The sequence below is a fragment of the Miscanthus floridulus genome, chromosome 8 (genome assembly GCF_019320115.1).
Source record: "Miscanthus floridulus cultivar M001 chromosome 8, ASM1932011v1, whole genome shotgun sequence".
NCBI lineage: Eukaryota > Viridiplantae > Streptophyta > Magnoliopsida > Poales > Poaceae > Miscanthus > Miscanthus floridulus.
In genome coordinates this window covers 124,957,675-124,983,640 of record NC_089587.1, presented here as the reverse complement: position 1 = coordinate 124,983,640, position 25,966 = coordinate 124,957,675, and positions in this window count along the sequence as shown.

Below are 25,966 nucleotides of genomic sequence, written 5' to 3'. Positions count from 1 at the left end.
ATTTGGAATAATACTTGATAGCCGATTTGTTTAGTCATCTTCTCTAATAGCCGGTACCAGGAGGGTATCGCCTTTAGTTCAAAAAAAGAGAATTAAACCAAAGGGGTAAAAGCCGATACAATATGTATCGCCTATAGAGCAAAAACACACACAAGGACAATCATGATTCATATTATGGCATTTTCAGAGATGAATTCATAAGGAAAAGGCAAGAACTTTATTCATTAATCATTTGTTCCTAGTACAAACTAATCAAACACCTTGTTCACAACATCTTGTGCTGGTGTGATATCCACAATGGACGCCACGGCGTCGTCGAAGTCCTCAATTAGCTCTTTGTGCTTGTTGGGATCATCGGCCATTGGGAAGCCTAGCTCCATGGTGCGGAGGTCCTACCCGGTCTGGACTTGCACAGTGGCCAGAGCAACTGTTGCACCATGATGAATGCCATGAAGGGCAATCTCTTGGGCACACACCGAGATGTCGTGCAAACGGTTGATAAGCAGAGGGCCCCAGGCGTTGACGGCCGCCGTAGCTGCATTCACCGCTAGTTGGAGGTTTTCCAACTGTACCGTTAGGGCTAGCAATCAAAGAGGCAAGAAGATTATCAAGAAAGGGGTAGTGAAGATAAGAATGAGTGTTTTCTTGGAACTAGGCTTACCCGCCACCATGGCGTCAGACTCGGCCAACCTCGCCCGAGTGGTGTTGGTTTCGTCCTCTGCGGTGAGGAGGGTGGCCTGGGAGGCCTTGAGACGGATCTTAAGCTGACCGTTTTCCAGAGTTGCCTCAGAATAATAGTACTTGGCAGCCCTCTACTCCCAGAGGAAGCGCTAGGCGTCGTCGCCAGTGTATGAGTCGGAGGAGTCCGACAATGAGTCCGGCGTGGGGGTGGCAGTAGGTGTAGCATTGGAGGGCCCATTGGCCCTAGGAGGAAGAGGTTGGAGTCTGTCATTCAGGACAAACCTATAAACAAGTTAGAAGAAGATTTGTTGTTGTGAATAGACAACATTTGATCTTACCTCATGCGGCGGAGGCGCTGGCTCATCAGCATGTTCTCCTCCGGGACCTCCTCTGCCGCACGCTTGCCGCGGTTGTCTTCACCAGCCATGGGTTTTGGTTTGGATCTTAAGAGAGGAAGAAGAGGAAACCGCTACAAGGTTCTTGAAGGTAGAAGGACATGAGAGAATGAGAATAGTTGTGGGTATAGATGTGTTTGAGGCCGAAGCCCTTGGCTTGTATTTATAGCCATGAAGGCGAGACGGTAGATATATTGGGACGTGTGAAAGCAATCCCAAATAATGGAAGGGGAAGCATCGCTTCACTAATACCGAGGGGAACATGGCGTTGATGACTGAGAAGGAATTTGAAGGTTTTTGTGATAAAAGCCATTTTCAGATTCAGTTAAGTCAGAGTAAAGTTAGAAATCAGAATTTGGCTAATTCAAATCGGGTCTTCTAGCCGAACCAAAAAGTACAGTTATCATCAGATATATGTGCTACATATACTAGAATGTAAATTACAAGTTAAGAGCATCATGAATTTCTCGTAGTGCTTTCAGCCAAATAGCATCAACTTCTACAATTTGTTGTTTATCTTCTTTGGCTGATCCGAGAATGCTCTCAAGACTACTGCGAATAGCTTTGCCTTCATTGACCTTGGTTAGCATTTCTTGCTTCTTCTGTTTGATAGCATTGGGGATCTGAGGCAAGTTAGGCTCATGACGTTCGATGGTGGCTATCACACTTTCTAGTTCTTTTTCAAGCTCAGCACGCCTATCTCTCAGTTGATTTAGTTCTGGTTCAATTTTGGAAGAAGAATTCTTCAAATTGTCGATCAGTTGTGCTAATTCTTTAGCTTCCTATTTGTTAGAATTCTTCTTGGCCATCAAAGCTTCATGGTCAATCCAATTTCTTTGAGCCTTTTTCACCTTGGGAGCTTGGTCTTAGATATTGGACATAGGTATCACGGCCTCGGCAAGATTTGGTGTCAAATTACCCTTGATGGCCAAGAAGATTCTTCTCATTGGGTCTACATCCTGGATCAAATCAGCTATATTCCTCTCGAGCATTGGTAGCATGTCTTTTAGCTTATTTTTTGTCTTATCTGATAAGATTTCTTGAGAAGAAATGATTGATGAGCTTATCTCATTTTCATCTATATATTCCTCAAAGTTGAAAGAATAGTTTAAGGCTGGAGAGTTAAGTGCCTATATGTGAACAAAAGGAATCTTATTAGAAATGGCAAATGGATTGACAATGAGATGAATGGTGAGGGAACACAATACCTTTTCTAGAAGAGACTCTAGCTAAGGAGAAGGAACAATCGATGATGTGCCAACATCTTTTTCAACATTTGGTTGAATCGGCTCTGGACTTTCGATGCTAGTGTTTGCAGGCATCAAGAAGTTTTTTCGGTTTATATTTGTTATAGAAGGATAAGAATGAGCATATGAATTTCTTACCATCGATTGTTTGCTGAGTTGGAGAATCAACAGTTTGGGTATCAGCATCAACAGTATCATCTTCAACTGGTGAGTTGTCAGATCTTTGCTCTTGTGGACATGTTTTCCTAGGTGGTGTCTGATAAAAGAAAAGGATCAGAGAAGAGTGAGGACTGCATAAGATTGAAGGTTTAAGGAGATACCTTGGTAGTATCAGGTGGTGAAGTATGGAGGTTCTCATCTTCTGTCATCTAGGATCTATCAAGGACATCAATTGCTTCAATTAGAATCAGCTCCTTAGGAGGATTAGCCGATGAGAGATTAGCAGATGTTGATTTAAGTGCTTGGGACAATAGTTTGGCATCCAAAGCAGATTGAGATGCAATAGTCGAATGACTACAAGAAAGGAATTGAATTAGAAGTTGAATATCATCTTAAGAGGGAAGATAAGTTAAGTTACCTGAGCAATTGATGATTTTGTTCTACGAAGTCTCTTTCCAGTGGTGGTTTTCTGAGTTACGCCTTGGGTTGCCTTGCGTTTTGAAGACTGATATGTGAGTATTGTTGGGGCAGCTGGGGTTTTCATCAACTTTTTCAGAGTGGGTGCAGTTGATCCCATTCTTGAGGCTGGACATGGTGGATAATATTCTATGGGATGCCCTTTCCTGTCCACACTTGGCGGATCAAATTCAGTATCCTGCAAAAGAATTTGGTAGATGAATTGATAGAACTTGTTAGATAATCCTTCTAAAAAGGAAAGTGGTGAGTTACCTCACTATTAGAAGCAAAGTCGTCGTCTAGGGCTAAAAAGTGAGGATGAATTGGACTACAGAAGAGGTGAGAGTGCCATTCTTGACACTAGGAATCAAACAAATTTGAGGAGAAGGTAGCTCTTGTCCATTCATGCAGACAAAGAGAAGGAAGATCTGATCCCAGTTGAAAAACTCTAGAACTTCCATCATCTCACTGATACCTTCTCTTGGCTTCAGAGTGTTCCTAAAGAATAGCTGAGGAGGTAGTTGACCAAGGTTGAATTGACGGGCCACAAAAGAAGGATTATAGAATTCATAAGTTGGGAGATTATCTAGGAGACAAGCACCAATAGCTATTTTGCCATGACCATGGCGGAATTCGGTAGGCAGCACGTAGGGTTCGATGATGCAACTAAAAATTCTAGCAGATGTTTCATCTGAATAGCCTGATTCAAACCAGAATTTATCTGGCAGGACTAGCTCATTATCTTCATCTTAGTCATAAGGTAGCCAGGCCAAGATGTTTGCATCAAACCCTCTATCAAATTTCTTGAAGAGGTGGCCTACATCAACAACAATTGTTATGACTGATGCAGTTTCACCATAATTTATACATTGTCGAGTTCTTCCTTCTTTTCCTTTATAATCTTTAGCAAAGTTGAAAGAAGGGAAGCTCAGATTCCTAAGATCGGGTCTTACAGTCTAATGCATATACAGATTCAGCCACAATTGTATTAACCACCAAGTGCCACTGATGGTATGCACTGGTTCATTTTTAGTAATTGGACAGATACTTGGTGCATTAGATGATAAGCAGACCCTAGTAGATATTATCTAAGGGGGATCTCATTGCCGGCTGCTAGACGCACTGCAAAGTACTTATGATTATAAGTTGGTCCACAAGATGACCCACAAAAGATGAATTTTTCTAGCCACATATTCAGGAAAGCTACATGCTCTCTTTCATCAACAATCGATCCATCCCCAATATGGTTCAGAATATAGCTTGCCCATCCAGTGCAATCTGATATTTTGGCTAATTTCTTGGACCCAGCACTTAAGAAATCATAGGGTTGCATTGATCCTGTTATTCTAAGGCCAGTCAACATGTAAATATCGGCCAAAGTGATGTTCATTGGAGCGTGACAAAAAACAAAAGTATTCAAAGTGTTGGACCAAAAGTAAGATGTAGAAATCATAAGTGAGTCATTCCTCTCCATTCCAGACAGTGAGAGTGTCAGGCATTGATTTAAGTCATAAAATTTCCAATCTCTAGCCTTTTTCTCTGATACCCTACGAAACCAATCCCTCCATCCCTTAGGCATTTTGGGCAAGTTTTTAAAGGGAGTTTTGGTGTTCTAGGAAGACAAATCTACTATAGATTGTTTGAAGGGGATTCGATTGGTTTCTTGATTGATAAAATTGGATGGATTAGGGTTACTCATGGGTCGAAGATAATAGGCATTAGGAACAACAACTGATGGAATCAAAATTTTGTTCCTCATTTCCTAGAGACTAGTTGGGATGAATTTAAGAAGAAAGGAAAATACAGAGTAGCGGTTAATACTTAAAAGATAGAAATCTAAAGGCATACCTTAGGAACATGATTGCTGGTCGCCATTGCAGCTGAAATGGATCTAAATCTGAGGAAGGTTGTAGAAAGGTGGCTTGAAACAGTAGTTTGGCAGAGCAGAAGATTAGCTACGGTTCAGGCTTTGGTGGTGGCGGTTTTGACTATTCAAGAGAACAGGGGAAAGTAAGTAGGCCGAGCAAGTTGGAAATGATATTGTTGGGGTATTATATAGAATTTGGCCCTGTTGGGGCATTATATAGAATTCGGCCTGAGAAATCAGGAGTCACACGTATATTTCAGAATGAGCAGTTGCAACATGATGAGCAGATAAATAGAAATTTTAGAATAAAATCATTTTTATCCCAAAATTGGGGGCATGTGTTTACACCAGAATTTCGGAAGAAGAACATGGGAACTCGAAGCTTCTAGGATTGTGTCATCAAGGAATCAATGAGATGTGAATCGATATCAGCTGATTTAGAATCGACTATTTTATAGATGACATCAGCAGATGGCGTCAATGGGCTATGCTTGAATGGCGCTAGAAAAATGTGTCGGACTCTACAAATAAGGAAAATTAGGGTCCAAGTTATTATTAAGTTAGGGAGTTTTTTTTTATTCCAAGAATTGTAATGAGTCGTATTTGAATAGGATTCATATTTAGGTTCTGGGTATAAATATTAGACCTTGGTTATTGTAAAAAAATGAACACTTAATCAATTCAATCTTTTCAGCTTTCGCCATCGCATTAGGAGTAGGAGTACTGTAGATCTCGGTGATTTTTTCAGCAAACAGGGCTGCATCGACTGATTGACCTCCAGCTTGTTTGTGATTACCGTCATGACTTGTTTTGTGCTTGTAAATCTGCATTAGCTAATTGATCTTTTATGAGCCATAATATAAGTTAGTTATTAATCTGTATCGTAGTTTGTAAGGTTGCATTAGCTGATTGATCTCTTATGAATCATAATATAGATCAAAATTATCGATCTTGTGTTAAATAACTTGTTTAATACAATATCACCCGTTATCGAATCTGCTAAGATTAGTAAGATTTTCCTTGATGTTTTTGATTGATTCACTAGTTATCGATCTTGTTATAATTAATGTTTTATTAATTATAACAAAATCATTCGATTGAGATAGAGATAGATCGGCATCATATCATCTTAATTGGTCGTCCTTTAATCTAGTCACACTTTAAATCTTATAATTGATGGCTTCATTCCGCTAGATCAACTGTTTTATCTCTATTCCAATCAAAATAGTATGCATCCAAAGACATGTTTCAATCTTGAATAAACTCACTAGTTAATGAGATCTAATCTAATGACACTACCATAGCGGCATCGATCCGGTCGAACCTCCCTGGTAAGACTTTAGATTAGAAATTATCGATTAGTGGTCTTGTTCATGATCAAGATATGTACTTTGTTTGTTTGCTATGATTGTATCGGCTATTTTAGCTGATTTGCCTATACTCTCACGCATATAGCATGTTTTCATGAATCTATCGACATATAGATGGTTTTATAGATTCTTTGGCTTTAGTTTGTTATCATTATCATAGCTACATTGATCCGATCGAACCTCACTGTTGATGATAATAAATTAGATTCAAACTATTTGTATATTCATTTATATTAGACAGTCAATTTGTTCGCATGTTATACTCTTTTCATCAAACTTATCGGCTCGACGCTTTATATAGATTATGTTCCATTTAGCCGATGATGCTTTCTGATGTTCCATGAGCATCAGTTATTTTGATTCATATCATTATCATTTAATATTAGCCGATAATCCTTGATTTAAATATCTTCATTTCCTGGATACACCTGATATCAACTATTAAGTCGATACTCTTATTCAATCGGCTATCAAGCTGTACATTTGGAGCTATCTGGTGCAACACCGACATGTTCCACCTTTAATTACTGATAAGATTTTCTCTCCTTGTCAATTGTAGGTCAAATTGACTGGCGCGTCGTTGGATTTTCAGAATCAGCTGGTTCTATGTTGAAGCCAAGCAGATCTCTGGTCTTGTTCCACTCAGATCATCCAGCTTACTGTGTGTTGATCACATCGCCACATTTTTGTGTCAACAACCACATTATCAAATTATGGACTAATTAGGCTTAAAAATTTCGTCTAGCAAATTAGTCACAATCTGTGCAATTAGTTATTTTTTAGTCTATATTTAATATTTTATGCATTTGTCCAAACATCCGATGTGATAGGGTGTAAACTTTAGTGGGAAGAACTAAACAAGTAAGCCGAGGAACTGATCACTGATGCCATGCCACTGACATTGTTGCCGAGGCACCAACTTCTGGCGATGAGGTCCAATCAACTCCATTCCATCTAGACAGGCAAAGAGAGGGAGATGGGTGGAGTTACCATTAAAAGCTACCATTGCTGGCCGCCCCTTCACTAGATCAAGCTGCCCTTCATCAGATCAGGTCACCCATGTGCTAGATGAAGACACCCCATCGCCGGGATCCTCACGCCCTCTAATGGCATCTATGACCATAGAGGCAGTGGTGCAACAACGAGCTTGCATGAGGCAGGGCGTCGTGCTACAGGTGTGATGTGCTCCGTCTATCAACGCACTGGGCATCACTAGAGATGGAAGGACACCACCAGGGGTGGTGTGGGGGTGCTACAATGGCAGAGATAAGGGACTGGTGCTGCAATGTTGGACATAGAGGAAGAAGGGAGTTGCGTTGTGCACCAATGGAGATGAGTGGAGATGGAGGGTGAGAAGTGGTGGTTAGGTTGGGTGTAGAAGTAGCGAAGTGGCTAGGGTTCCCTGTTATATACTCTGGGGCAGTAGCTGGCCGAGAGGTGCCTCATCACTAGTAGATGGCTAGGTCTGAATTTACAGAGGCAGGCCTCTCAAAATGGTCATCATTTTTAGAGACGGACCCATTAAGTAGCCTGCCTTTGTTAATTTATTTTAGGTGGTGGTAGTTTATTGAGTGTATCTATAAATGGTCCGATCACCTCTAAAAATCGTTGGTCATTTTAGGAGACATGAACACTTATTGACAGTCTCTGTTGTCTCATAAAATCATTTTTGTAGTAATGACCTTGTCCACATGCATAAGATGCAGATACGCTAACACAACCAAATCATATGTGAAGGCATCTTTTAGAGGACTGCATAGGTATGAATAAACCTATGGATAGCTGAGTATATAACCTGTAAAGGAGAAGAAATACTTTTCTTTCAAAAAAGAACTTGTATTTTAACCAACAGAGACAACCAGGAGGAGCCACTCCAGCAGGACTTCTGATTTTAAATGTTTTCTATTCTCCATAGCCAACTACCATACCAATGTAACATGCTACAAAGTTGAGAAAGACCTGAAATCACCTGTATAATAGCTCAAACCGAGTGAGCAAAATGGCATTTCAAAAACATGTGCTTAATTATCTCATGCTTATAATAAAAGCAACCATTTTTACTATCTTACCAATTGCACATAGCTAATTTATCATTTGTCAACAGCGTGCCCATGCTTATGTCCCAAAGAAAAAATCTTAATTTGCAATGAGTCATTAGTTTCTATAAACATTTGTCAATATTAGGGACATAAGTACAAATTAGTGCTATTGTAATTTCATCAAGAGCTGCCCATGTTGATATATATAATATAGATCTACCAAAGTTTTGCAGAATGGTATTAGGGGATTGATGCTTTTAACACTTATGACTTCAATAATGGATGTGCCACTCATTGGATGGAATTTCTATATGGTCACTACCTTTATAAGATTATCAATTAAACATTCTTCTATTCTATTCTAAAAAGGTACTCATGTTTCTGATAAATATTAATTTCTTCCTGGACCTTATAGGATAGACATGATTTTGTTATAGGTGCATGATGAAATACACTCATGTTTGTGATGAATATTCAATGCCACATAAGGCCACATTTCTTGTAGTGATTATCCTTTGTTAACACTATGCCCATGCATAAGTCCCAAAGAAAAAGATAATTTGCAACGAAACCATTAATTACTATAAAAGTTTTGTCAATATTAGGGACAACGGGCTAAATGAGTGCTATTGTGATTTCTTTTTCTCGAACACAGTGCTATTGTGATTTCATCAAGAACTATCCATGTTGATGTAAGTTCTAGGAAACACGTCTTGCTCTTATGTCAATACGATGTTACCGATGCATCAAAGAATCTTCTCATTCTACTAACTTGGGATCTATAATATTTTTGCTCCATGAACAATCAGGGGATGACCTATTGAAGACTTGTGCTATAGTGACATATTCCTATTTATTTATATATTACAAGCAAAGGTGAACACAAGGTTGCATTAGATAATCACATGTCTTTCCAAAACCTAATTACTTTACACTAACAAAAGAATTTAAAATGAATAAAATCATGTTTATCTTAAGAATTAATAATATTTAATGTGAAGGCCTGGCGCTCTGCTGCTCTGCGCGTTGTCAGGCTGTGGGCACCTGACAGATTCTAGAGCGTATTCCCAGTGTTGGTTGGTTTCCCAGCCGCTAGGGTTTTGTCTGGTAAGGGCCTTCGGAGGCCCACCAATCCATTCACTAATGGTTCAGAGTGTACGTGCGAGAGTACATCGGGTGTAGCCCCCGAGCCCTTGGCTAAGGAAATCAGTCAGGGGGTTAATCGAACTGTCATGGCACTAATCCACGGGTTTAACCTACACCTGTATTTGACTCTTGTCAGGACACACGATCGCGTGACGCTTAACTAGTGGGTTTATTTTTGTAACACCCGTGTTTTTGCCTCATCTTAAAATCTACTAAAAATTTGAACTTTTTAAAATTTTATAGCAATTTAAAACTTGGCTAGTTATTTTCTGTAAAACCATTTTCAAAAGAAAATGTTTTCCAAAACCCTTGCATCAAAATTCGCCATACGCATTTAGGTTAGAATACTTGAGTGATGAAGTGCTTGCTTGATTGCTTGAATTGTTTGCTTGTATGAGTGCATGCATGTTTGCCCTAGAATTTGTTTGGCACTAAATAATTTTTTTTGACATCCTCACCATAAACACTTCTCCTTGAACCCCCTTTTTATTCACCAAGCTCCACATGTTTCAAACCTCCTTGAATTTAGATTCAAACCATGAAAATATGTGTCTAGTTTATTACTGGGAAAAAGAAAGGGGATTTATAAAAACAAAAGCACTCTCGGGCTCATTTCCTCCCTCCTCCCCATTCTAGCGTAGGCTCAGCCCATCCCCTCTCTTCCCCTCCTTCTCCGCGTGGGCTAGCGCTCGGCCCACAACCATGGGCCAACCCATGCCCACCTCTCCTCCTCCCTTCCCTCCTTCCCCGCAATGGGCCGGCCTGCTCATAGCCCAGCAGGCACAGCCCATCTCTTCCCCTCCACTTTCTTCCCCTCTTCCCTTCCGCTTGAGCCACCCTAGCCCAAGTCGCATGGCCCAGCAGCACCGTAGCCCTTCTCCTCTCCCTTTCCTATCTCTCACCGATGAGTAGGGCCCGCCTATCATCTTCATCTTCTCTAGGAAGTCAGTGGCCACACTGTGCTCATGTCGCCGCTGCCGCCGACCTCCTATGCGCGACTGTCTTTCTCCGTCGTCATTTCTTGCGCACGGATGAGGATGCCAGCTCATCACCGGCTGTCACCGGAGATATTTTCTCCACCAACCAACCACCCAACGCCTATAAAAGGTAGCCATGGCTGCCGTCGAACCTCACCCTAAGCTCGGGCTCCAGTCACTCCTTCTCTCCTAAGCTCCCACTCCTTCTCTTCTTCGCCCCGCTGCTTTGCTCCGCAGCTTCGCCCGAGGCCAGGGACACCACGGACTACACCGAGGCTGAGCTCCTCCATGCCATGGATGATGTGGCAGAACCACCTAATCTAATGCCTCCTAGGAGTACTTGTCTTCTATTAGACACTAAGTACTCAAGGGAGGACACCAATTTACGCGGTTCCGTCAAGCACACCCCAAGGGAGAATCCAAAAATCCACATTTTTCCATCATGATCACAAATGAGGGAATAAAGCTTACAACATTTTAGCTATTTCTTACATCACTTTTCATGTAACAACAGAGTATAATATTTATTAATTATAATAGCAGAATTTGAACATGTTATCAGAGTTATGAACAATTTAATTTAACAGCGGAATATAAACATGTGATCAGAGTTACATTGGAAATAATTATCTATTCAGGACATGATGAAACATTGATATATAAACGATGACAATAGATTATAAAACTTCTATTTATAAAAAACATTTAGTGAGAGTTATAAATAAAGACTATGATCGCAGCATAAAGGAATCCTCTCTGAGCCCACCAGGAGGAATCCACACACAAGAGTCAGCTCTATCATCCGCCTGTCACCTGCAATAGGGCGAAATAAAACCCTGAGTACTCAATTGTACTCAGCAAGAATTACACGACAGGAGAAAAGTAAAGACTCCAAGGATATGCAAGGCTATCTGGCTTGGGGGTTTATTACATCAGCAGAAAGCATTACTAAGCGTGCGTCCTTATATTCCATTTTATTAGAAATCAGCATTAGTTCATTAACCAACCATTCTTCGTAAGCACCAGTGCTACTTTCAAGCAGGTGGTAAGCAATCAAAATTATTTTACCATCTTTCATCTTCTAGTTCTTACTACATTGCTAGACTGTAGATAAGTCGTACTGGATCGCTCGGCGATTCGTGAATCAATGTGCCTAGCTGGGTACCATAAAACACACGTCCCGTTTGTACCCTAGGCACAAGCAAGACCAACCCACTACCCTCCTATCACAGGGTCTAGATCCCCGTCCAAACTTGGACTCCAAGCCCCCGCTCCTAAGTCCTGAACTCAGTGCGGTGCTTAGACCTCCACCATCCCCGCCTACAATCAGTTGGTCCGAAAAGAGCCGGAACCCATGACAAGAGAGCAATGAGTCTTCCCGTGCCCATACACAAGTATGTGTTTAGGATAAGAAGTCTGTGACCTGCCTAGAACCCAATGCAACGGCCGGTCCTTAACTGACATAGGTGGAACAAATGCAATCCGAGCCTCGCTCGAATGCCATACCATGTCTAGATCTAAAGTACCATTCCGCCCGGTCTCCAATTATCATTCATATATATTCCAGGTGATAATAATATAGTAACAACAATAATATATTTCCTATCCCTCATGAGTGATAGGCAATCACTCGACTTCTACCGAAGTCTTGTAGCATAGCAATCTACACGATCCTGTCATACTAGTAAGACTCGTAGGATAATGATATATATATATATATATATATATATATATATATATATATATATATATATATATATATATATATATATATATATATATATGCGAGTGGGTTTTATTCAACTCCTTAAAACTTAATACACAAACATAATATAAAGTGCAGAAAAGTAGGGGTTTTGCACCGAGGCTTGCCTAGGTAACATATAACCAAAAGTTAGTATTCCATCTTGGTGACACAATCTCCAAAAGTACCATCTCACCAGCAACTCCTGATGACTCCGCGATCCATCATCGTACCTATTATGGTATGCAATGCGATGCAGAGATGATGCAACAATTAATTAATCAAGGCAACAACAACTCTTAAAATAGACTACATACTACGAACTAATAAGCTAGCTCTAATGACTAACGTACTAATCTACATATCAACATCGTCGAGAAACATGTCATTTCCCAACAAGTGTTTTAGTTATACAATTCCAAGGTGTTTCTTTATTCTATTCTATCGATTCAATCTTTATTCGAAATAGGGCATCATTATCTATCTAGCAAACTAATTATTCTAGAGCTACAAAAATTACAGTGAGTAGTTAATAATATTAGGAATTTACTGTAAAATTTTTAGAGTCAACACTATCACCATTTTCTCACAAAAATTCCCACAAATTCACATTTTAACAATATTAAACATTTTAAAATAATTAGAGCAACCCTGGAAACATTTTAAAACTAGATGAACCAAATACGATAATAGATAGATCATGATTTTAGGAGCCTAAAAAAATTGGTTTGGCATTTTTATAATTTTCTACACTTTTTGGCGGATTTATGAAGTTTCTGCAAATAAGAAAAAGGAAAATGCAATTCCTCCTAACAAAGCCTACACGGCCAGCCCGACCACGCGCGCGGTGGCTGCAGTGGGCGGCTGTACGATGGTGGTGGCACAATTGGCGGCTCCCGGCTGACGGAGATGGGGGGGCGCTGTGGGGCTCGGGCGATGGGAGCGGCCGTAGATGCTTGCAGGAGGTCGCCCGGAGTAGCGGGTCATGGCCGCAGCCAGACAGAAAGCGCGGCATGGCAGCACGGCAGTGCTTGGGAGGGCAGCGCTGTGGGGCTGCGATCTAGAGCAGACCATGGGGGCTCACACGCGAAGGGTCGTGCGACGACGGGCGTAGCCATGGCGGGTGCCCAGCTTGGCAGAGCTTGGCAGAGACAAGCAGAGGCAGACAGAGGCAAGTAGAGGCAAACAGAGGCAAGCAGAGGGCAGGGCAAAGGCAGTACATGGTAGCAGTAGTTCGAGTACATGAAATGAACGGCTGAGAGCGAGCGGGGCGAGGTAGTTGAGGTGAGCGGCTGAGATCGCTCGCTACAGGTGCCGGTTCATGAACAGAGCGCCAACGACATGTCCTCAACGCGTTCTAGCGAAGTTCGGTCAATTTTTGCGCGAGCATCGTAACTCTAACATAACCATGACCTGCACCATGTCCTAGTATACACCTAACTGCAACCGATCATGTGAAAACATAGATGTAGTGCTTAACCATTTTTGTTGGAAATCGAATGCCAAAATGGCATTCTCTTCTATCGTTTCATACTTAAAAGAATTCAAGGTTTCAGTTGGAACTAATGTTCCTAAGCACTTTTGGTTGAATTTTTAAATGGTCAAAACTTTATCAAACTTCACCAACAACCATTTCACGACATAGCACACACTTTATACTAAATAATAGAACCGAAACAGCAGGGCGTTATTTAACTATTTTTTCATTTTATAAATCGCCAAAAAGTGTACTTTCAACACAACTTCAAATTTTTGCCGATTCAACGAAAATGGCTAATTTTAATTTCAAATTTGATTTTTGAGCTTCCAAGAACACTAATTAACAACCTTTGCTTCCCAAATGTTAATGTTGCATTTCCATCTACAAAACTTGTACCTCAATTTTTATTTAAGTACTAAATACAAGTTATGTTTTATCCTCGTTTACAGAAATTGCTTTTCATGCCAACAATTAAAACTACTTTTCCTATTTTCTTGTTAAGATTTTCATTGGCATGTTTAAGTAACTAACTCACTGTATTTATAGATCTATTTCTCATGCCATAACCTCAGTGCTAAGCGAGCTCATAACACTAGAGGTGTTACAGATGTCGCCATGCCGAGGACTCATCAGAGCCGAGCACCGTCTGCTGTAGCACCCGGTTTTAAGGATAAAACTAGATACACACCATATGTGAGCCCAGGAAGTCAAATCTCACATATAGCTACAAATAAGGGTAATATCATAAGACAATGCTTATTACATAGCGTATTTGTATAAAGAATACAACCTCAGAGTATAGACAACAAAAAGACAACTCCGATCTTCAGGTGAAGACTCCACTTCCACAGGGACAACTGACTGGTTGATCAGAAGCCTAATTCCTCCAAACTCTAGCAATCTGGTACCCATCCAGGATTTTTATCCAAATAATTGAAAAATAAAGCAAGCGTAAGTACATGTCGTACTCAACAAATATAACATGGGGTTCATGAGGCTCAAAAGGCTAATACTGGTTTACTACGATTAGCTTTTAAATGTCACAATTTTAGCATAGGAGTAGCAACAAGTATATCATAAGCCCATATAAACACATGATCAGGTTAACATGAATAATGAATAGCATAAACAGTAATCATTAGTGAGCATCTTTATCATCAGTATCATAAGTGTTCATCATCTATTTCATAAGGGTTCCAAGGCCGCTCGTGATCGTGAGCACGACTGATATACTAGTTTTACACTCTGCAGAGGTTGTACACTTTCACTGTGAGTCATGATTTACCCTTTCGCCCGAGGTAGCTAATCTCTTGACCCACTTCTAAGGAAGGTCGGCAGGGTTCACTATGAAGCCTTTTAAAGGTCTGTCTAACAAGTTAGGGCCATTAGATTCAGTCGGCAAACAGATGTAGAGCCCCCCTTCCCGATGGCACAATGACGCATAGCCTATACACAAGGGGACAAAGGGCGCACTATACCTGATTCATCAAGCCATTCTTACGCCAATAAAGGTAACCACTAACAAGCTAGAAAAGGTCCTCATACTGAGCTAAAACTAGAGCCATGTAGCCCTCATAGCTGTACTGTAAGTCCCGAATGATCACTTATAGATAAGTCCTTAGGGAGAGGAATCTAGAGCACCATAAAAACAGCCCAATGCTCTAGCCCCCTTGTTCTATGTTGCTAAAAAACATCATTTAGTGTTTATTGCATATTACATTAGTCAAGTTACAAGATCATCGTTGTAGTTGAGCACTAGCATCATACTACCCAATGAAATAACCCAAGGTATCAAGGTATAGGGTACAAAGTACTAGGAAATCCTTAGTGGCAGTCAAGGTAGACACATGCAGCATGAATTAAATGATTAAAGGTGTATAGGACAACAAGGAAGATCCCATGCTATACTTGCCTTAAACACTGATCCTTCGGTAAGCTTTAATATTCAACGTTCTTCTTCTTCTTGATCACCATGTATATCTCACCGATTGGACGAAATCATAAAGCACCACACAACCATCCATGCAATCATACACGAAGCAAACAATAGATCTAAATTAGAATAGTACACCAAACATAAAATCAAGATGAAAAGTTTGGAAAATGAATCTATGTCTCGCTACGAACACACAGACGCGAAGATCACAAATATCGGAGCTAAAACAAAGAAGTTATGAATTAAACAAGATTTCCTATAGTAAAATAATAAATTAAATCTAATCTCAAATTTTAAAAGTTGAAACCTACTTAACAGTAGTATAAACATGTAGATTACTTAATTATGAACCTAACGCAACTTGAACGGGTCAAATCAGAGTTAAAACAGAAAAGTTATGGCCTAAACAAATCTAGTGGCAAAACTGTAAATAGCTGAAAACGTATTTTCAATCTAACCAAAGCAAAGTACGCTTTCAGAAAAAGAAAATGGAATCTACAAAGGCGCTAGGGACAGCGGGTTCTATAATTAAAAACCCAAGGGACCTTTTTGCGTAATGACCGGCCGAAACGATATCATTGAAAGGATCAGGCGAGAAGAAAACGACGACGGCCGCTGAAATAGAACAGGCGCGGCGGCGCCATCACCAGTGAGTCAAACCATGCTCTGTAGGCCAAGAACAGTCTTCTCCGGGGAGCTCCTCGCCTCACCGGCAATGGCGCCACCGCATTTAGTAGAAACTGGTCGTTCTAAGGTTTAGAATTTACTACAAAACTACTTTTTTATCTCCTTGACTAGTTGAATTGATTATTTCTTATCCTTGTCCTATTTTCTTCTCTCCTTGATAGCTTCCTTTGAGCTATTGCTTTTTATCTCCTTGATTTTTATTTCTTTGGTTTACTAAAGTTTTCCGATCTCACCTTATTCAAATTTGCGATTTCCTTTCATCATAATCCACTCCTTAGGATGTCTGCCATTGCTACATAAGCACGTGTAGTTTTGATGTTGTGATACATGCTTGTCTTGTTTGGTGTGTTGCTTGTTTTTTATCCTTATTTTTGTGATCCAAAGGAAGGCCCTGAAGACTACACCAGCATGAGGATCTTCGTATGGAATATTCAGAGTTTAGCAAAACTCTTTTTAAGTGGGGTAGCATCCTCTACAAAGCATCGTTGACCTTTATCTTCCTTGCTATCCTGTGCAACTCCCAAATCCACTTTACCATGCAAGTTCATTCCTTCATCTCATGAATCCCAAATCAAGGAAGGTGGAGGCGTGAAGATCTTCTTTATCTTTCTCCCTTGTCTCTTCGAATCTCAGGACGAGATTCCTGTTAAGTGGGGTAGTTTGTCACACCCCAAAATTTCTGATTTTGGGTTATGCATAGAAAACACTAAATAAAATGAATTATTTTAATATTTGGATAAAATTTACCAAGTTTAGTTTGAGCTAGCGCAAATTTAGTTATAGGAAAAATGTGAATTTTCAAAGTTTTCTAATTTTGACAGGCGTTTGGATGATGTGATGTTTGCTTGTTGCTTCTTTGTGTGTTGAGAGTGAGCAAAGTCTTTAAAATGCGTTAGTAGGTCGATTTTCCTTCTTTGCCACGTCTTTATCTTTTTCTACAATCAAATTCTTTGCTTCTTGGCTCAAGTTTTTGTTGGGAGCTTCCTAAAATCTTTTCTTTGTAACGCAAATCACACCTTTTAGTTCCTCGTCTGTCAATCAGTCTCTACAAACTTCTCAGGAATTTTTCTAGCTTTTTCTAGAACTTGTTCCTACTTGTCTGTGAGCATAATTTAATTTTTAGATACTCCAAATTATGTTATCATGGGCTCCAAATACTTTATTTGGGTTCCTCATGTTCCACAATGTCTCTGGGAAATTTTCTCAAATTTTCAGAGCTTTTGGAGTATTTTTCGTGGCTTAAATAATAATTCTAGACTTTTCTAGAATTATTTTATTCATGAAATTAATTAATTCTGAAAATACTAAATCTCTCATTTTTCCCAATGCTCAAAGCCCATGTGCAATAATCCTACTAAATCCTAAGGCACATGCATTTATTTACTAATGGGCTTTAATGATTATTTAGGCCCATTAGTAAATGTGGAGGGTGCAACATCAATTAGTACCATATTGCTAGTTGATATAGATATGGAGAGTTTTTCTCCCAATAAATATGTACCAACCCCTTGGGCAATGTACACCAAAACTACCGTAAGGAAAGCCCCTAGTTTGGGAAATCCCTCCTGTAGTAAATCAGATTTTTCTCCTCCTTCTCTCGCCGTCGCCGTCGCCACCGCGTTGCCTAGTCCGGCCATCCTCTCCTTCGTGCAACAAGTCGAGCCCACCCCTGCGCAGCTACTGTTGCCATGGCTGTGTGGTGGCTGTACGGAAGGCCAAAGGATGAAGACGAGGTAATTACAAAATTACCACCAGTTCATAATATCATCATCATATATTCGTTTTAACTCCGTTTCGAGTTGTTCCAATTGTGTTAGATTCGTATCGATGTGATCTACATGCTTATGTCATCGTTTTTCATGTCAAGTGAATTTTATATATGTGCTTAAATATTAATTTGATTAATATGCATGCAACTAGTTTTTATAAATAAAAGCAACATATTTATATGGCTCTTTTGCAAATAAGTTTTAACATGACTAGTTGCTAACATAAATATGTTTCTAAATTATAATATGTTTATTCTAAACACACATCAAATTTGATTAGATGTTCTCACATGTCAGTTTGTATTTGCAAGTTAAAGTTGAATTGGCATAAATGATATCAAAATATTTATAAATAAAATATGATTAGCTTCAACTCAGTCTTTAGTATAAATATGATTTGTTTAATCTAAATTAATGATACTCACACAGTTTTTCCTAATTAACATAAATCAAGTTTATAGTCTTCTCTTTTTTATATAATATAAAACCCTGTAGTTGTTTATTTACAACTGTAGTTCTGATTAGCGTGCTTTTCGTGTTTGTGTGTTCGTAGCGACATCTAGAACATCTTTAAAACCTTTTTACTTGTTGTTTATCATGTTTGGTGTACTGTTCTGATTTAGTTCTATTGTTTGCTTCATGTATGATTGCATGGATGCTTGTGTGGTGCTTTATGATCATGTCCAGTCGGTGAGAAGTACGTTGGTGAAATAGAAGAAGTTGGTGATCCAGAAGAAGTCTTTTGGAGGTTACATTTTAGTAGAAGAAGGATCTGAGTTTTAAGGCAAGTATAGCATGGGATCTTCCTTGTTGTCCTATACACCTTTAATCATTTAATTCATACTACATGTGTCTACCTTGACTACCACTAAGGATTTTCTAGTACTTTGTACCTTGTGCCTTGTTACCCATGGGGTATTGCATTGGTAGCATTATGCTAGTGCCCAAACAAAACCCTAATCTTGTAACTTGACTAATGGATTATGCATTAAACACTAAAAGATGTTTTTTAGCAACATGGAACAAGGGGCTAGAGCATTGGGCTATTTTTATGGTGATCTAGATTTATCTCCCTAAGGACTTATCTGTAAATGATCATCTGGGACTTATAGTACAACTGTGAGGGCTACATGGCTCTGACTTTAGCTCAGTATGAGGACCTTTTCTAGCTTGTTAGTGGTTACCTTTATTGGCGTAAGAATGGCTTGACGAATAGGTTATAGTGCGGCCTCTGGCCCCTTGTGTATAGGCTATGCGTCATTGTGACATCGGGAAGAGGGGCTCTATATCTGTTTGTGAGTGAATCTAATGGTCCTAACTTGTTAGACGAACCTTTGAAAGGCTTCACAGTGAACCCTGCCAACCTTCCTTAGAAGTGGGTCAAGAGATTAGCTACCTCGGGTAAAAGGGTAAATCACGACTCATAGTGAAAGTGTACAACCTCTGCAGAGTGTAAAACTGGTATATCAGCCATGCTCACAGTCACGAGCGGCATTGGAACCCTTACGGAATAGTTGATGAACACCGATGATACTGATGATAAAGATGCTCACTAATGATTACTGTTTATGCTATTCATTATTCATGTTTACCTGATCATGTGTTTATATGGGCTTGTGATAAACTTGTTGCTACTCAATTGCTAAAATCATGACTCATTAAAAGCTAATCGCAGTTAAACCAGTGTCAGCCTTTTGAGCCTCATGAACCCCATGTTATATTTGTTGAGTACGACATGTACTTACGGTTGCTTTATTTTTCAATTATTTGGATAAAAATCCTAGATGGGTACCAGATTGCTAGAGTTTGGAGGAATTAGGCTTGTGATCAACTAGTTAGTTGTCCCTATGGAAGTGGAGTCTTCACCTAAAGATCGGAGTTGTCTTTCCACTGTCTATACTCTGAGATTGTATTCTTTATACTAATACGCTATGTAATAAGTATTGTCTTATGATATTACCCTTATTTGTAGCTATATGTGAGATTTGACTTCCTGGGCTCACATATGGTGCGTATCTAGTTTTGTTCTTAAAACTGGGTGCTACATCTATCGTCTTTCTTTCTCCCTCTGCTCCGCTCTCTTTTTATCTCCCTTCCTCGCCCCTGCTCTGCTCGCCATGCATCTCCACCGCCCCGCAGCCCAAGCCGAAGCTCGCCGACCGGCCGAGCTCCTTCCCTCACCCCTACCTCTCCACCACTCCGCCCACCCTCTCTCTTCTCCACGCGTGCCCTGCCTGCCCCTCCGCCTAGCTCTACGCCACCGCCACTAGGCTGCCGTGCCGCTCGGATGCGACGAGCCGCCGTCGTCGGCCAAGACCTGCTCTACCTTGCTCTCTCTCTCGCTCTTCCCCTTCTTTTCCCCCTTGCTTGCTCTGTTTCGGATGGGAAGAAGATGACAATGGGCAATGACCCATGACTGAGCGACCACGCCGTGTAAGCTAATGGTCGTGCCCCATGTCGCCCTTAGGGAGCCACGGGGCAGCAAGTGACCCACTCCCTCTCTCCCTCCCCTTTCTTCCATAAACCCGGTCCACATGGACCATAGAGAGGGAAGGAGCCGGTCTACCGATTGGTCTACAACACAGTGTGGATCAGCGCCAGTCAGCCCTAACAGATGACTGGACCCACACGTCAACCGAGGAGGAATTGCTACGTGCACCCGAGAAGTGTACACAGGAGAGTGAAAAATCACTTTCCAAGCATAGAAAAATTCCTAGAAAATTTCCTAAATAAACTTGGTACACCCCAGACCCTACCCAAGCATTTACACCCCATTTTGATTATTCCACCTCCCAGAAATAGTTCCCAAAGTTATATTCCACATATCATTTTATATTAAATCTTCAATAAATCATAACTTCTTCATTCTAGCCCCAAATTAATTGATTCCACCACCAAAATTCCTCTAAATTCAAGCTCTACATAACCATACCATTTGTTCTATTATTTTGTGCCCATTGAAATTCTAGTTTGATTGCTTTTCTTTCTTTATTTAAGTAAAATAGTAATTATAGTAATAGCCCTTCGCCATAGCCGTAGTTAACCCTATATTCGCGTATGTGTATGTACCATGACACATACTCGAATATATCCGTACTCAATCACCTAAAATAGTAGAATATCTATACATACATAGTTATGCCCGATACTCGGGTATACGCCCATGTGTGTCTAACCCTCGCAACCTAGTTACCCAACTCTACTTAATCATTGGCATATACATATGCATGAGCGTATATGCTGCTAACCCTAGCCATAACCCAGCCCACCTAATTAACCCTAGGCACATACATATGCAGGTGCATATGTGCCACTAAACCCGATGGATCTATAGAAAGCCTGACCTAGTCATCTTTCTCTTTCAGGTTCACATAATAGTGAACATAATAATGTGGCCTGGTTTTCCATCAGACCAACCACCCACCTTAACCTAACCTGTAGAAGCCCTATCTTCTGGATGGAATACCTCTATCCAAATCTTACTTCAGATTGACATAATAGTGATAACTTTAGATAACAACCCATCACCCAATAAGGACCAACCCATCTAGGATCGTTTGTTTGTTTATGTTTGTTTTACATGCTTTGTTTGTTATTTTCCTTGTTTGTATTCTCTTGCTTGTCGACGCTAGACCGCGTAGGATAGAAGATGTGAGAGAACCCAATGAAGCCCGAAGACAGGAACAAAAGGTACAGGAATTGGACGAGGATATAATCGTTAGCGAATGGAGGCAAGTCCTAACACCCACCTATTCCTCCCCTCTACACTATGTGACATCCCTTAACCACTCCCCTTCCAACACCACCACATATTGCTAGCCTCCACCATAAACCCTCCACTATCCATCACCACTAAATAATAACCCAACCTATATTACTTGAAACCCCTCATGAATTAATGAAATTATAATTATAAACTTAATTATGATAATATGATAAGGTAATGGTTACCTTGATATGATATGAGTATTATGAACTTGAGAATAATAACTATGGAACTTGAATGGTAAAATTTGACTAAACCCCGACATGGGATGAGTGGGGGTAATTTATGGAGGTAAATTGTCTTGGTAGGAATGCCTAGAGAGGATTCCTATGGGAGATACTCGCCTGGTCACATAAGGACTGGTTCATAGTCTCTCTCACCTTTGAGATATTACGTACAACCACATGTCTATATGGGTAGGCTTGATCTCACACCCCGTAATATAAAAGTATAATTTCTACTAGGAGACCAGTGTAGGCAGCGGAATATCAGGAGCAAACACGGGGGATAGGTTTTCTTCTGTGGTTCGGTTGGCATGGATGCTATGTGATCTTTCACGTTAAGCTTTTGAGATTTTGGCCGCGTTCGAGCCCATGATAATTTTGGTCGTGTTCGAGTCATGTTGTTTATTGTGATGATTAGGTATCATCATGTTTGGATGATTTGGTATCATCCGGGATTTCTGTTTCCAACCCCTGAGAAGCCGTGATAGAGTTATATGGAAATCTAGGATAGCGCCCAAGTGGGTACGAGGTCTCGTTAGACCTGTCTAAGCCATGACGATGGTGTCAGACTATGTCTATCTTGTGGGGAAATTTGTACGTCTCTGCAGAGTTTTACTAAATCTATTCGAATAGCCACGTCCTTGGAATGGTAAAATGCTAGGCTGGGATACTATGATTAGACTTCTACAACTGTGATAATTTGGTAAGATGTATTTTACTAATTTGGTAATTATAATGAACCCCGGGAACTGGTGAGAATGATAATACTCTGCCAGGTTCAACCTACAAATAACTACTTCACCTTACTACTTTTACCTCTACCTATCCATCTCAACGACCATAACCACCTCCACATATAGCCTTCCACCTCACCTCCACCCAAAGTTTAGGGCTTGCTGAGTATTTTATGTACTCAACCCCTTCCATTCTACACTTTTAGGAGTTAAGCTTTTAGAGGACATACCAGGATAGAACTTCTGGAGCTACGCAAGGATAGAATACCCAAAGTATACTAGAAGACAGAGCCGTACGAGAGAGCTACGCTAGGACCACGACGATTGGGATATAGGAGTACGTTTAAGGAACAAGTTTATGGTTACGTCCGCACTCCAAGCTGCCTATAGGAATGGAGCCACGTTGATATAGAACCACTGTCTTAGAACTCTGATATACGATATAAGGTCAGTGGCCCAAGCTATGTAAACCCGAACCATGTAACATGTTTTCTCCATTAGCAAATAAAAGTATGGTTTTTGATATTAATCTTGTTCGACTTGTGCATATCAGCTACTAATCCAGAGACTGATACATGATACACAGATGACCCTAAAATTAGGGTCCCAACAGTTTTGAGATTAAAATTAGAATAGAATTCTACGACTCATTTCGGATATAGGCAGCTACAAAGCCCTCCTACAAACCATTTTTGAACTACCAAGAAAACACTGTGTAGCAGTGATGCGTCCAAACATTTGTACATTCGCGAACGGAGGTAGATACAATATGAATGTGAATTGACGGTACCATTAGTGGAAACAGACTATTCACGCTCCATGCCATCAAGAGGCTCTTGGCCATAACTTTTAAAGCGGACACTTTGTTTTTTTGTACAACCCGTATACTATACAAGTGTGCAACCAAGAGGCTCTTGGCCATAACTTTTCACTGCAATTGCATCATGGTGTGCATGGGTTGCATGCTAGGTACACGGGGTGCACGGTGATCCCAATGGCATTTTAAAGTATTGAATCATGGGTGCAGATGTTTGGTGAGAAACTTCAATTCCTACACCAAACTTCAATTCCTAATATAAGACGGTGTTGGGATCCGGTGACTAAAATTTAGAAGGTGTGGGTGTCATATGGGGTGTTTGGATACTAATAAAAAAACAAATTACAGAATCCATCGGTACTCCACGAGACAAATTTATTAAGCCTAATTAATCCGTCATTAGCACATGTTAATGTAGCACTATATTGTCAAGTCATGACCTAATTAGGCTTAAAAGATTCGTCTCGCAAATTAGTCGCAAGTTTTGTAATTAGTCTATATTTAATACTCCATACATGCGTCCAAACTTCGCGTGGTGTCAGAAGAAGAACTGCTGAGGTTTCTGATAGCTCTCGGTTAGAGGCAGCACAGGCCTTGTTTAGATTGCCTCAAAATTCCAAGTTTTTTCACTCTCTCTCCATTACATCAATTTTTGGACGCATGTATGGAGCATTAAATGTAGGTAAAAAAATAACTAATTACATAATTTGGTTGTAAATCACGAGACGAATCTTTTGAGCCTAGTTAGTCTATGATCGGACAAAGTTTGTCAAATACAAATGAAACATGCTACTATGTCTAGATTGTAAAAATTTGCAATCTAAACAAGGCCACAATCAATATTCGACATCAATACGTCTATGTGTCCTGTTCCTGTACACCTGCTGTGGAATCAGCCAACATTGCACATTGTCCTTGCACTGGGTAAAAGCTATGGGCATTCATTCATCAACACATAGTACATGTATATGCATCTGACCGCATTGTGCCATTGTCCTTGCAGACAGGCATGGATTGAGATCATCACCGTGCATCAACCCTTTTCAGACTGTTCGACGGGCCGTAAATGATCATGGATTATTTATTGCTGCCTGGTTTGGTGTGAGAAAAAATACTATTCCAACTTATAATTCATGATCGTATACGAGCAAACGAACAGGCTGATTGTTGTTCAAGAGGTGAGGTTGGTGAGGGTACATCGATATGTTCCGTAATTGCCAATTTAGTGCGCCATGTACGAATCAAATAATCATGCATATGTTTTCAGAGTTTAGGGCGTGTTAATTTGGATCACGTCCAACACGCCCTTCAGGTCACCGCGCCACAAGTGCCAAACACTCACGTCGCACGTCGCCAAAGGTTTGGCAGCTACCACAGCTGATAGTTACGGATAGTGTCAACTATGTCGGATAGGATACGATTGGATATCGACATCATAAATATGCGATTTGAGTATTCGGATACGGATACGGTATCCGATGTTGGATATCCGGACTCGGATACGGACAGATCTCAACCCCTCTAAACAGATTCGGTTTCGAATACGGTCGAAAAATATCCGTACCGTTTTCATCCCTAGCCATAGCTCACCAACTGTCTGGTGGACGATTCGTCCGCCAGCTGTGGTGTTGTGCGGCTGTGGCGGGAGGCAAACAGGCCTTTAGGCTCTTATACAGAGGGAGATGAAGCCGGATCTGAAATAAACAGATATTGAGGATATGAAGACGAGTAATTATTTCTTTATAGGATTTGAAGTTAAATATGGATAGTATCGGATGGATGTTCTACTAAAAGAACAATGCCGTTAAATCTAGAAAAATGCAAGCGTCGCATCAAATCAAGAACTTAAACCAGATGGACATGTTCCATCACAAGAAACCTAACCAGTTAAACTACATTCATTTAAAATAAGTCCTTTGACTGTACAAATAAATGTATTGCAGTTGTTTGCTTCTCACTCGTGTCATGAACTACAGTATTAATGTATCATGCCTCAGTGAAGAAAAACCATCATGGAAAATATTTTAGGAGATTTGCTCCGGTGGTCCTCTCCATGAGATTTGCACGACTATTAAAGCAATAGGTGATTACTTTTAATTAACTTTGGCACGGGTTTAGTCTGGTCCCAGCCCTACCTATATCCAACCCAAGCCCAGCCGCTGCCCACCCTGGTCTAGACGCTACCCAAGCCCAGCCGTGGCGCACGGAGGTGCGGAGGGACGCTCGGCAGCTGCCAGACCGGCCCCAGGCTCGGGCGCGGACGCGGCGGTGATGGGCGAGAGACGGCAGCGGTGGACGGGTGTTTCATATGATTTGGCCATGCGACGGAGGCACATCTCTTAGTGCCCGAGCGAAGGACGGGGTTCCATATGATTTGGATGAACGAGTGTCTTTGAAAAAAAATAAAATAAAATGCAATTTCAGTATGCATTTGTCTGATAACAAATGCTGAAATTGCATAAAGACGGAATT